The sequence below is a fragment of the Symphalangus syndactylus genome, chromosome 6, assembly GCF_028878055.3.
Source record: "Symphalangus syndactylus isolate Jambi chromosome 6, NHGRI_mSymSyn1-v2.1_pri, whole genome shotgun sequence".
Lineage (NCBI taxonomy): Eukaryota > Metazoa > Chordata > Mammalia > Primates > Hylobatidae > Symphalangus > Symphalangus syndactylus.
The window spans coordinates 4,755,478-4,767,986 of NC_072428.2; positions in this window are offsets into that span (position 1 = coordinate 4,755,478).

Below are 12,509 nucleotides of genomic sequence, written 5' to 3' on the forward strand. Positions count from 1 at the left end.
AAAGAGTGTTCAGATCTGCTCAATCAAAAGTATGGTTTAACTCTGTTAGCTGAATGCACAGATCAGAAAGAAGTTTCACAGAATGATTCTGTGTAGTTTATTTTTGGAGACATTCCTTTTTCCACTATTACCCTCTTAGCGCTCCGAATCTCCACTTGCATTTTCTACAGAAAGACTGTTACAGAACGGCTCAATCAAAACTAAGGTTCAACTCTTTTAGTTGAACAAACAGAACAGAAAGAAGTTTCACACAATTCTTCTGTGTAGTTTTTATTTGTAGACATTCTTTTTCCCAATATAGGCCTCTTAGCGCTCAAAATGTCCAATTGCAGTTTCTACAGAAAGAGTGTTTCAGAACGGCTCAATCAAAAGTAAGGTTCAACTCTGTTAGTTGAATGCACAGAACAGAATGAAGTTTCATACAATGCTTCTGTGTAGTTTATATTTGAACATATTCTTTTTTCCACTATTACCCACTTAGCGCTACGAATGTCCAGTTGCATTTTCTACAGACAGAGTGTTTCAAAACTGCTCAATCAAATGTATGGTTTAACTCTGTTAGCTGAATGCTCAGATCAGAAAGAAGTTTCACAGAATGCTTCTGTGTAGTTTATATTTGAATATATTCCTTTTTCCACTACTACGCTCTTAGCGCTCCAAATGTCCAGTTGCATTTTCAACAGAAAGACTGTTCAGATCTGCTCAATCAAAAGTATGGTTTAACTCTGTTAGCTGAATGCACAGATCAGAAAGAAGTTTCACCGAATGATTCTGTGTAGTTTATATTTGAAGACATTCCTTTTTCCACTATCACCCTCTTAGCGCTCCGAATCTCCACTTGCATTTTCTACAAAAAGAGTGTTTCATAACTGCTCAATCAAAAATATGTTTTATCTCTGTTAACTGAATTTACAGATCAGAAATAAGTTTCACAGAATGAATCTGTGTAGTTTTTATTTGAAGATATTCTTTTTCCCAATGTAGGCCTCTTAGCGCTAAGCATGTCCAATTGCAGTTTCTACAGAAAGAGTGTTTCAGAACGGCTCAATCAAAAGTAAGGTTCAACTCTTTTAGTTGAATGCACAGAAGAGAAAGAATTTTCACAGAATGCTACTGTGTAGTTTATATTTGAATATATTCCTTTTTCCACTATTACCCTCTTAGCGCTCCGAATGTCCACTTGCATTTTCTACAGAAAGAGTGTTCAGAACTGCGCAATCAAAAGTATGGTTTAACTCTGTTAGCTTAATGAACATATCAGAAATAAGTTTCACACAATGCTTCTGTGTAGTTTTTATTTGAAGATATTATTTTTCCCAATAGAAGCCTCTTAGCGCTCAGAATGTCCAATTGCAGTTTCTACAGAAAGAGTGTTTCAGAACGGCTCAATCAAAAGTAAGGTTCAACTCTGTTAGTTGAATGCACAGAACAGAAAGTATTTTCACAGAATGCTACTGTGTAGTTTATATTTGAATATATTCCTTTTTCCACTATTACCCTCTTAGCGCTCCGAAAGTCCACTTGCATTTTCTACAGAAAGAGTGTTCAGAACTGCGCAATCAAAAGTATGGTTTAACTCTGTTAGCTTAATGAACATATCAGAAATAAGTTTCACACAATGCTTCTGTGTAGTTTTTATTTGAAGATATTATTTTTCCCAATATAGGCCTCTTAGCGCTCAGAATGTATAATTGCAGTTTCTACAGAAAGAGTGTTTCAGAAAGGCTCAATCAAAAGTAAGGTTCAACTCTGTTAGTTGAATGCACAGAACAGAAAGAAGTTTCATACAATGCTACTGTGTAGTTTATATTTGAACATATTCTTTTTTACACTATTACCCACTTAGCGCTACGAATGTCCAGTTGCATTTTCTACAGACAGAATGTTTCAAAACTGCTCAATCAAAAGTATGGTTTAACTCTGTTAGCTGAATGCTCAGATCGGAAAGAAGTTTCACAGAATGCTTCCGTGTAGTTTATATTTGAATATATTCCTTTTTCCACTACTATGCTCTTAGCGCTCCAAATGTCCAGTTGCAATTTCAACAGAAAGAGTGTTCAGATCTGCTCAATCAAAAGTATGGTTTAACTCTGTTAGCTGAATGCACAGATCAGAAAGAAGTTTCACCGAATGATTCTGTGTAGTTTATATTTGAAGACATTCCTTTTTCCACTATTACCCTCTTAGCGCTCCGAATCTCCACTTGCATTTTCTACAAAAAGAGTGTTTCATAACTGCTCAATCAAAAATATGTTTTATCTCTGTTAACTGAATTTACAGATCAGAAATAAGTTTCACAGAATGCATCTGTGTAGTTTTTATTTGAAGATATTCTTTTTCCCAATGTAGGCCTCTTAGCGCTTAGCATGTCCAATTGCAGTTTCTACAGAAAGAGTGTTTCAGAACGGCTCAATCAAAAGTAAGGTTCAACTCTGTTAGTTGAATGCACAGAACAGAAAGAATTTTCACAGAATGCTACTGTGAAATTTATATTTGAATATATTCCTTTTTCCACTTTTACCCTCTTAGCGCTCTGAATGTCCACTTGCATTTTCTACAGAAAGAGTGTTCAGAACTGCGCAATCAAAAGTATGGTTTAACTCTGTTAGCTTAATGAACATATCAGAAATAAGTTTCACACAATGCTTCTGTGTAGTTTTTATTTGAAGATATTATTTTTCCCAATAGAGGCCTCTTAGCGCTCAGAATGTCCAATTGCAGTTTCTACAGAAAGAGTGTTTCAGAAAGGCTCAATCAAAAGTAAGGTTCAACTCTGTTAGTTGAATGCACAGAACAGAAAGAAGTTTCATACAATGCTTCGGTGTAGTTTATATTTGAACATATACTTTTTTCCACTATTACCCACTTAGCGCTACGAATGTCCAGTTGCATTTTCTACAGACAGAGTGTTTCAAAACTGCTCAATCAAAAGTATGGTTTAACTCTGTTAGCTGAATGCTCAGATCAGAAAGAAGTTTCACAGAATGCTTCTGTGTAGTTTATATTTGAATATATTCCTTTTTCCACTACTACTCTCTTAGCGCTCCAAATGTCCAGTTGCATTTTCTGCAGAAAGAGTGTTCAGATCTGCTCAATCAAAAGTATGGTTTAACTCTGTTAGCTGAATGCACAGATCAGAAAGAAGTTTCTCAGAATGATTCTGTGTAGTTTATATTTGGAGACATCCCTTTTTCCACTATTACCCTCTTAGCGCTCCGAATCTCCACTTGCATTTTCTACAGAAAGAGTGTTTCAGAACGGCTCAATCAAAACTAAGGTTCAACTCTTTTAGTTGAACAAACAGAACAGAAAGTAGTTTCACACAATTCTTCTGTGTAGTTTTTATTTGTAGACATTCTTTTTCCCAATATAGGCCTCTTAGCGCTCAGAATGTCCAATTGCAGTTTCTACAGAAAGAGTGTTTCAGAACGGCTCAATCAAAAGTAAGGTTCAACTCTGTTAGTTGAATGCACAGAACAGAATGAAGTTTCATACAATGCTTCTGTGTAGTTTATATTTGAACATATTCTTTTTTCCACTATTACCCACTTAGCGCTACGAATGTCCAGTTGCATTTTCTACAGACAGAGTGTTTCAAAACTGCTCAATCAAAAGTATGGTTTAACTCTGTTAGCTGAATGCTCAGATCAGAAAGAAGTTTCACAGAATGCTTCTGTGTAGTTTATATTTGAATATATTCCTTTTTCCACTACTACGCTCTTAGCGCTCCAAATGTCCAGTTGCATTTTCAACAGAAAGACTGTTCAGATCTGCTCAATCAAAAGTATGGTTTAACTCTGTTAGCTGAATGCACAGATCAGAAAGAAGTTTCACCGAATGATTCTGTGTAGTTTATATTTGAAGACATTCCTTTTTCCACTATCACCCTCTTAGCGCTCCGAATCTCCACTTGCATTTTCTACAAAAAGAGTGTTTCATAACTGCTCAATCAAAAATATGTTTTATCTCTGTTAACTGAATTTACAGATCAGAAATAAGTTTCACAGAATGCATCTGTGTAGTTTTTATTTGAAGATATTCTTTTTCCCAATGTAGGCCTCTTAGCGCTAAGCATGTCCAATTGCAGTTTCTACAGAAAGAGTGTTTCAGAAAGGCTCAATCAAAAGTAAGGTTCAACTCTGTTAGTTGAATGCACAGAACAGAAAGAAGTTTCATACAATGCTTCTGTGTAGTTTATATTTGAACATATTCTTTTTTCCACTATTACCCACTTAGCGCTACGAATGTCCAGTTGCATTTTCTACAGACAGAGTGTTTCAAAACTGCTCAATCAAAAGTATGGTTTAACTCTGTTAGCTGAATGCTCAGATCAGAAAGAAGTTTCACAGAATGCTTCTGTGTAGTTTATATTTGAATATATTCCTTTTTCCACTACTACTCTCTTAGCGCTCCAAATGTCCAGTTGCATTTTCTACAGAAAGAGTGTTCAGATCTGCTCAATCAAAAGTATGGTTTAACTCTGTTAGCTGAATGCACAGATCAGAAAGAAGTTTCACAGAATGATTCTGTGTAGTTTATTTTTGGAGACATTCCTTTTTCCACTATTACCCTCTTAGCGCTCCGAATCTCCACTTGCATTTTCTACAGAAAGACTGTTACAGAACGGCTCAATCAAAACTAAGGTTCAACTCTTTTAGTTGAACAAACAGAACAGAAAGAAGTTTCACACAATTCTTCTGTGTAGTTTTTATTTGTAGACATTCTTTTTCCCAATATAGGCCTCTTAGCGCTCAAAATGTCCAATTGCAGTTTCTACAGAAAGAGTGTTTCAGAACGGCTCAATCAAAAGTAAGGTTCAACTCTGTTAGTTGAATGCACAGAACAGAATGAAGTTTCATACAATGCTTCTGTGTAGTTTATATTTGAACATATTCTTTTTTCCACTATTACCCACTTAGCGCTACGAATGTCCAGTTGCATTTTCTACAGACAGAGTGTTTCAAAACTGCTCAATCAAATGTATGGTTTAACTCTGTTAGCTGAATGCTCAGATCAGAAAGAAGTTTCACAGAATGCTTCTGTGTAGTTTATATTTGAATATATTCCTTTTTCCACTACTACGCTCTTAGCGCTCCAAATGTCCAGTTGCATTTTCAACAGAAAGACTGTTCAGATCTGCTCAATCAAAAGTATGGTTTAACTCTGTTAGCTGAATGCACAGATCAGAAAGAAGTTTCACCGAATGATTCTGTGTAGTTTATATTTGAAGACATTCCTTTTTCCACTATCACCCTCTTAGCGCTCCGAATCTCCACTTGCATTTTCTACAAAAAGAGTGTTTCATAACTGCTCAATCAAAAATATGTTTTATCTCTGTTAACTGAATTTACAGATCAGAAATAAGTTTCACAGAATGCATCTGTGTAGTTTTAATTTGAAGATATTCTTTTTCCCAATGTAGGCCTCTTAGCGCTAAGCATGTCCAATTGCAGTTTCTACAGAAAGAGTGTTTCAGAACGGCTCAATCAAAAGTAAGGTTCAACTCTTTTAGTTGAATGCACAGAAGAGAAAGAATTTTCACAGAATGCTACTGTGTAGTTTATATTTGAATATATTCCTTTTTCCACTATTACCCTCTTAGCGCTCCGAATGTCCACTTGCATTTTCTACAGAAAGAGTGTTCAGAACTGCGCAATCAAAAGTATGGTTTAACTCTGTTAGCTTAATGAACATATCAGAAATAAGTTTCACACAATGCTTCTGTGTAGTTTTTATTTGAAGATATTATTTTTCCCAATAGAAGCCTCTTAGCGCTCAGAATGTCCAATTGCAGTTTCTACAGAAAGAGTGTTTCAGAACGGCTCAATCAAAAGTAAGGTTCAACTCTGTTAGTTGAATGCACAGAACAGAAAGTATTTTCACAGAATGCTACTGTGTAGTTTATATTTGAATATATTCCTTTTTCCACTATTACCCTCTTAGCGCTCCGAAAGTCCACTTGCATTTTCTACAGAAAGAGTGTTCAGAACTGCGCAATCAAAAGTATGGTTTAACTCTGTTAGCTTAATGAACATATCAGAAATAAGTTTCACACAATGCTTCTGTGTAGTTTTTATTTGAAGATATTATTTTTCCCAATATAGGCCTCTTAGCGCTCAGAATGTATAATTGCAGTTTCTACAGAAAGAGTGTTTCAGAAAGGCTCAATCAAAAGTAAGGTTCAACTCTGTTAGTTGAATGCACAGAACAGAAAGAAGTTTCATACAATGCTACTGTGTAGTTTATATTTGAACATATTCTTTTTTACACTATTACCCACTTAGCGCTACGAATGTCCAGTTGCATTTTCTACAGACAGAGTGTTTCAAAACTGCTCAATCAAAAGTATGGTTTAACTCTGTTAGCTGAATGCTCAGATCGGAAAGAAGTTTCACAGAATGCTTCCGTGTAGTTTATATTTGAATATATTCCTTTTTCCACTACTATGCTCTTAGCGCTCCAAATGTCCAGTTGCAATTTCAACAGAAAGAGTGTTCAGATCTGCTCAATCAAAAGTATGGTTTAACTCTGTTAGCTGAATGCACAGATCAGAAAGAAGTTTCACCGAATGATTCTGTGTAGTTTATATTTGAAGACATTCCTTTTTCCACTATTACCCTCTTAGCGCTCCGAATCTCCACTTGCATTTTCTACAAAAAGAGTGTTTCATAACTGCTCAATCAAAAATATGTTTTATCTCTGTTAACTGAATTTACAGATCAGAAATAAGTTTCACAGAATGCATCTGTGTAGTTTTTATTTGAAGATATTCTTTTTCCCAATGTAGGCCTCTTAGCGCTTAGCATGTCCAATTGCAGTTTCTACAGAAAGAGTGTTTCAGAACGGCTCAATCAAAAGTAAGGTTCAACTCTGTTAGTTGAATGCACAGAACAGAAAGAATTTTCACAGAATGCTACTGTGAAATTTATATTTGAATATATTCCTTTTTCCACTTTTACCCTCTTAGCGCTCTGAATGTCCACTTGCATTTTCTACAGAAAGAGTGTTCAGAACTGCGCAATCAAAAGTATGGTTTAACTCTGTTAGCTTAATGAACATATCAGAAATAAGTTTCACACAATGCTTCTGTGTAGTTTTTATTTGAAGATATTATTTTTCCCAATAGAGGCCTCTTAGCGCTCAGAATGTCCAATTGCAGTTTCTACAGAAAGAGTGTTTCAGAAAGGCTCAATCAAAAGTAAGGTTCAATTCTGTTAGTTGAATGCACAGAACAGAAAGAAGTTTCATACAATGCTTCGGTGTAGTTTATATTTGAACATATACTTTTTTCCACTATTACCCACTTAGCGCTACGAATGTCCAGTTGCATTTTCTACAGACAGAGTGTTTCAAAACTGCTCAATCAAAAGTATGGTTTAACTCTGTTAGCTGAATGCTCAGATCAGAAAGAAGTTTCACAGAATGCTTCTGTGTAGTTTATATTTGAATATATTCCTTTTTCCACTACTACTCTCTTAGCGCTCCAAATGTCCAGTTGCATTTTCTGCAGAAAGAGTGTTCAGATCTGCTCAATCAAAAGTATGGTTTAACTCTGTTAGCTGAATGCACAGATCAGAAAGAAGTTTCTCAGAATGATTCTGTGTAGTTTATATTTGGAGACATCCCTTTTTCCACTATTACCCTCTTAGCGCTCCGAATCTCCACTTGCATTTTCTACAGAAAGAGTGTTTCAGAACGGCTCAATCAAAACTAAGGTTCAACTCTTTTAGTTGAACAAACAGAACAGAAAGAAGTTTCACACAATTCTTCTGTGTAGTTTTTATTTGTAGACATTCTTTTTCCCAATATAGGCCTCTTAGCGCTCAGAATGTCCAATTGCAGTTTCTACAGAAAGAGTGTTTCAGAACGGCTCAATCAAAAGTAAGGTTCAACTCTGTTAGTTGAATGCACAGAACAGAATGAAGTTTCATACAATGCTTCTGTGTAGTTTATATTTGAACATATTCTTTTTTCCACTATTACCCACTTAGCGCTACGAATGTCCAGTTGCATTTTCTACAGACAGAGTGTTTCAAAACTGCTCAATCAAAAGTATGGTTTAACTCTGTTAGCTGAATGCTCAGATCAGAAAGAAGTTTCACAGAATGCTTCTGTGTAGTTTATATTTGAATATATTCCTTTTTCCACTACTACGCTCTTAGCGCTCCAAATGTCCAGTTGCATTTTCAACAGAAAGACTGTTCAGATCTGCTCAATCAAAAGTATGGTTTAACTCTGTTAGCTGAATGCACAGATCAGAAAGAAGTTTCACCGAATGATTCTGTGTACTTTATATTTGAAGACATTCCTTTTTCCACTATCACCCTCTTAGCGCTCCGAATCTCCACTTGCATTTTCTACAAAAAGAGTGTTTCATAACTGCTCAATCAAAAATATGTTTTATCTCTGTTAACTGAATTTACAGATCAGAAATAAGTTTCACAGAATGCATCTGTGTAGTTTTTATTTGAAGATATTCTTTTTCCCAATGTAGGCCTCTTAGCGCTAAGCATGTCCAATTGCAGTTTCTACAGAAAGAGTGTTTCAGAAAGGCTCAATCAAAAGTAAGGTTCAACTCTGTTAGTTGAATGCACAGAACAGAAAGAAGTTTCATACAATGCTTCTGTGTAGTTTATATTTGAACATATTCTTTTTTCCACTATTACCCACTTAGCGCTACGAATGTCCAGTTGCATTTTCTACAGACAGAGTGTTTCAAAACTGCTCAATCAAAAGTATGGTTTAACTCTGTTAGCTGAATGCTCAGATCAGAAAGAAGTTTCACAGAATGCTTCTGTGTAGTTTATATTTGAATATATTCCTTTTTCCACTACTACTCTCTTAGCGCTCCAAATGTCCAGTTGCATTTTCTACAGAAAGAGTGTTCAGATCTGCTCAATCAAAAGTATGGTTTAACTCTGTTAGCTGAATGCACAGATCAGAAAGAAGTTTCACAGAATGATTCTGTGTAGTTTATTTTTGGAGACATTCCTTTTTCCACTATTACCCTCTTAGCGCTCCGAATCTCCACTTGCATTTTCTACAGAAAGACTGTTACAGAACGGCTCAATCAAAACTAAGGTTCAACTCTTTTAGTTGAACAAACAGAACAGAAAGAAGTTTCACACAATTCTTCTGTGTAGTTTTTATTTGTAGACATTCTTTTTCCCAATATAGGCCTCTTAGCGCTCAAAATGTCCAATTGCAGTTTCTACAGAAAGAGTGTTTCAGAACGGCTCAATCAAAAGTAAGGTTCAACTCTGTTAGTTGAATGCACAGAACAGAATGAAGTTTCATACAATGCTTCTGTGTAGTTTATATTTGAACATATTCTTTTTTCCACTATTACCCACTTAGCGCTACGAATGTCCAGTTGCATTTTCTACAGACAGAGTGTTTCAAAACTGCTCAATCAAATGTATGGTTTAACTCTGTTAGCTGAATGCTCAGATCAGAAAGAAGTTTCACAGAATGCTTCTGTGTAGTTTATATTTGAATATATTCCTTTTTCCACTACTACGCTCTTAGCGCTCCAAATGTCCAGTTGCATTTTCAACAGAAAGACTGTTCAGATCTGCTCAATCAAAAGTATGGTTTAACTCTGTTAGCTGAATGCACAGATCAGAAAGAAATTTCACCGAATGATTCTGTGTAGTTTATATTTGAAGACATTCCTTTTTCCACTATCACCCTCTTAGCGCTCCGAATCTCCACTTGCATTTTCTACAAAAAGAGTGTTTCATAACTGCTCAATCAAAAATATGTTTTATCTCTGTTAACTGAATTTACAGATCAGAAATAAGTTTCACAGAATGCATCTGTGTAGTTTTTATTTGAAGATATTCTTTTTCCCAATGTAGGCCTCTTAGCGCTAAGCATGTCCAATTGCAGTTTCTACAGAAAGAGTGTTTCAGAACGGCTCAATCAAAAGTAAGGTTCAACTCTTTTAGTTGAATGCACAGAAGAGAAAGAATTTTCACAGAATGCTACTGTGTAGTTTATATTTGAATATATTCCTTTTTCCACTATTACCCTCTTAGCGCTCCGAATGTCCACTTGCATTTTCTACAGAAAGAGTGTTCAGAACTGCGCAATCAAAAGTATGGTTTAACTCTGTTAGCTTAATGAACATATCAGAAATAAGTTTCACACAATGCTTCTGTGTAGTTTTTATTTGAAGATATTATTTTTCCCAATAGAAGCCTCTTAGCGCTCAGAATGTCCAATTGCAGTTTCTACAGAAAGAGTGTTTCAGAACGGCTCAATCAAAAGTAAGGTTCAACTCTGTTAGTTGAATGCACAGAACAGAAAGTATTTTCACAGAATGCTACTGTGTAGTTTATATTTGAATATATTCCTTTTTCCACTATTACCCTCTTAGCGCTCCGAAAGTCCACTTGCATTTTCTACAGAAAGAGTGTTCAGAACTGCGCAATCAAAAGTATGGTTTAACTCTGTTAGCTTAATGAACATATCAGAAATAAGTTTCACACAATGCTTCTGTGTAGTTTTTATTTGAAGATATTATTTTTCCCAATATAGGCCTCTTAGCGCTCAGAATGTATAATTGCAGTTTCTACAGAAAGAGTGTTTCAGAAAGGCTCAATCAAAAGTAAGGTTCAACTCTGTTAGTTGAATGCACAGAACAGAAAGAAGTTTCATACAATGCTACTGTGTAGTTTATATTTGAACATATTCTTTTTTACACTATTACCCACTTAGCGCTACGAATGTCCAGTTGCATTTTCTACAGACAGAGTGTTTCAAAACTGCTCAATCAAAAGTATGGTTTAACTCTGTTAGCTGAATGCTCAGATCGGAAAGAAGTTTCACAGAATGCTTCCGTGTAGTTTATATTTGAATATATTCCTTTTTCCACTACTATGCTCTTAGCGCTCCAAATGTCCAGTTGCAATTTCAACAGAAAGAGTGATTAGATCTGCTCAATCAAAAGTATGGTTTAACTCTGTTAGCTGAATGCACAGATCAGAAAGAAGTTTCACCGAATGATTCTGTGTAGTTTATATTTGAAGACATTCCTTTTTCCACTATTACCCTCTTAGCGCTCCGAATCTCCACTTGCATTTTCTACAAAAAGAGTGTTTCATAACTGCTCAATCAAAAATATGTTTTATCTCTGTTAACTGAATTTACAGATCAGAAATAAGTTTCACAGAATGCATCTGTGTAGTTTTTATTTGAAGATATTCTTTTTCCCAATGTAGGCCTCTTAGCGCTTAGCATGTCCAATTGCAGTTTCTACAGAAAGAGTGTTTCAGAACGGCTCAATCAAAATAAGGTTCAACTCTGTTAGTTGAATGCACAGAACAGAAAGAATTTTCACAGAATGCTACTGTGTAGTTTATATTTGAATATATTCCTTTTTCCACTATTACCCTCTTAGCGCTCTGAATGTCCACTTGCATTTTCTACAGAAAGAGTGTTCAGAACTGCGCAATCAAAAGTATGGTTTAACTCTGTTAGCTTAATGAACATATCAGAAATAAGTTTCACACAATGCTTCTGTGTAGTTTTTATTTGAAGATATTATTTTTCCCAATAGAGGCCTCTTAGCGCTCAAAATGTCCAGTTGCAGTTTCTACAGAAAGAGTGTTTCAGAAAGGCTCAATCAAAAGTAAGGTTCAACTCTGTTAGTTGAATGCACAGAACAGAAAGAAGTTTCATACAATGCTTCGGTGTAGTTTATATTTGAACATATACTTTTTCCACTATTACCCACTTAGCCCTACGAATGTCCAGTTGCATTTTCTACAGACAGAGTGTTTCAAAACTGCTCAATCAAAAGTATGGTTTAACTCTGTTAGCTGAATGCTCAGATCAGAAAGAAGTTTCACAGAATGCTTCTGTGTAGTTTATATTTGAATATATTCCTTTTTCCACTACTACTCTCTTAGCGCTCCAAATGTCCAGTTGCATTTTCTACAGAAAGAGTGTTCAGATCTGCTCAATCAAAAGTATGGTTTAACTCTGTTAGCTGAATGCACAGATCAGAAAGAAGTTTCTCAGAATGATTCTGTGTAGTTTATATTTGGAGACATCCCTTTTTCCACTATTACCCTCTTAGCGCACCGAATCTCCACTTGCATTTTCTACAGAAAGAGTGTTTCAGAACGGCTCAATCAAAACTAAGGTTCAACTCTTTTAGTTGAACAAACAGAACAGAAAGAAGTTTCACACAATTCTTCTGTGTAGTTTTTATTTGTAGACATTCTTTTTCCCAATATAGGCCTCTTAGCGCTCAGAATGTCCAATTGCAGTTTCTACAGAAAGAGTGTTTCAGAACGGCTCAATCAAAAGTAAGGTTCAACTCTGTTAGTTGAATGCACAGAACAGAAAGAAGTTTCATACAATGCTTCTGTGTAGTTTATATTTGAACATATTCTTTTTTCCACTATTACCCACTTAGCGCTACGAATGTCCAGTTGCATTTTCTACAGACAGAGTGTTTCAAAACTGTTCAATCAAAAGTATGGTTTAACTCTGTTAGC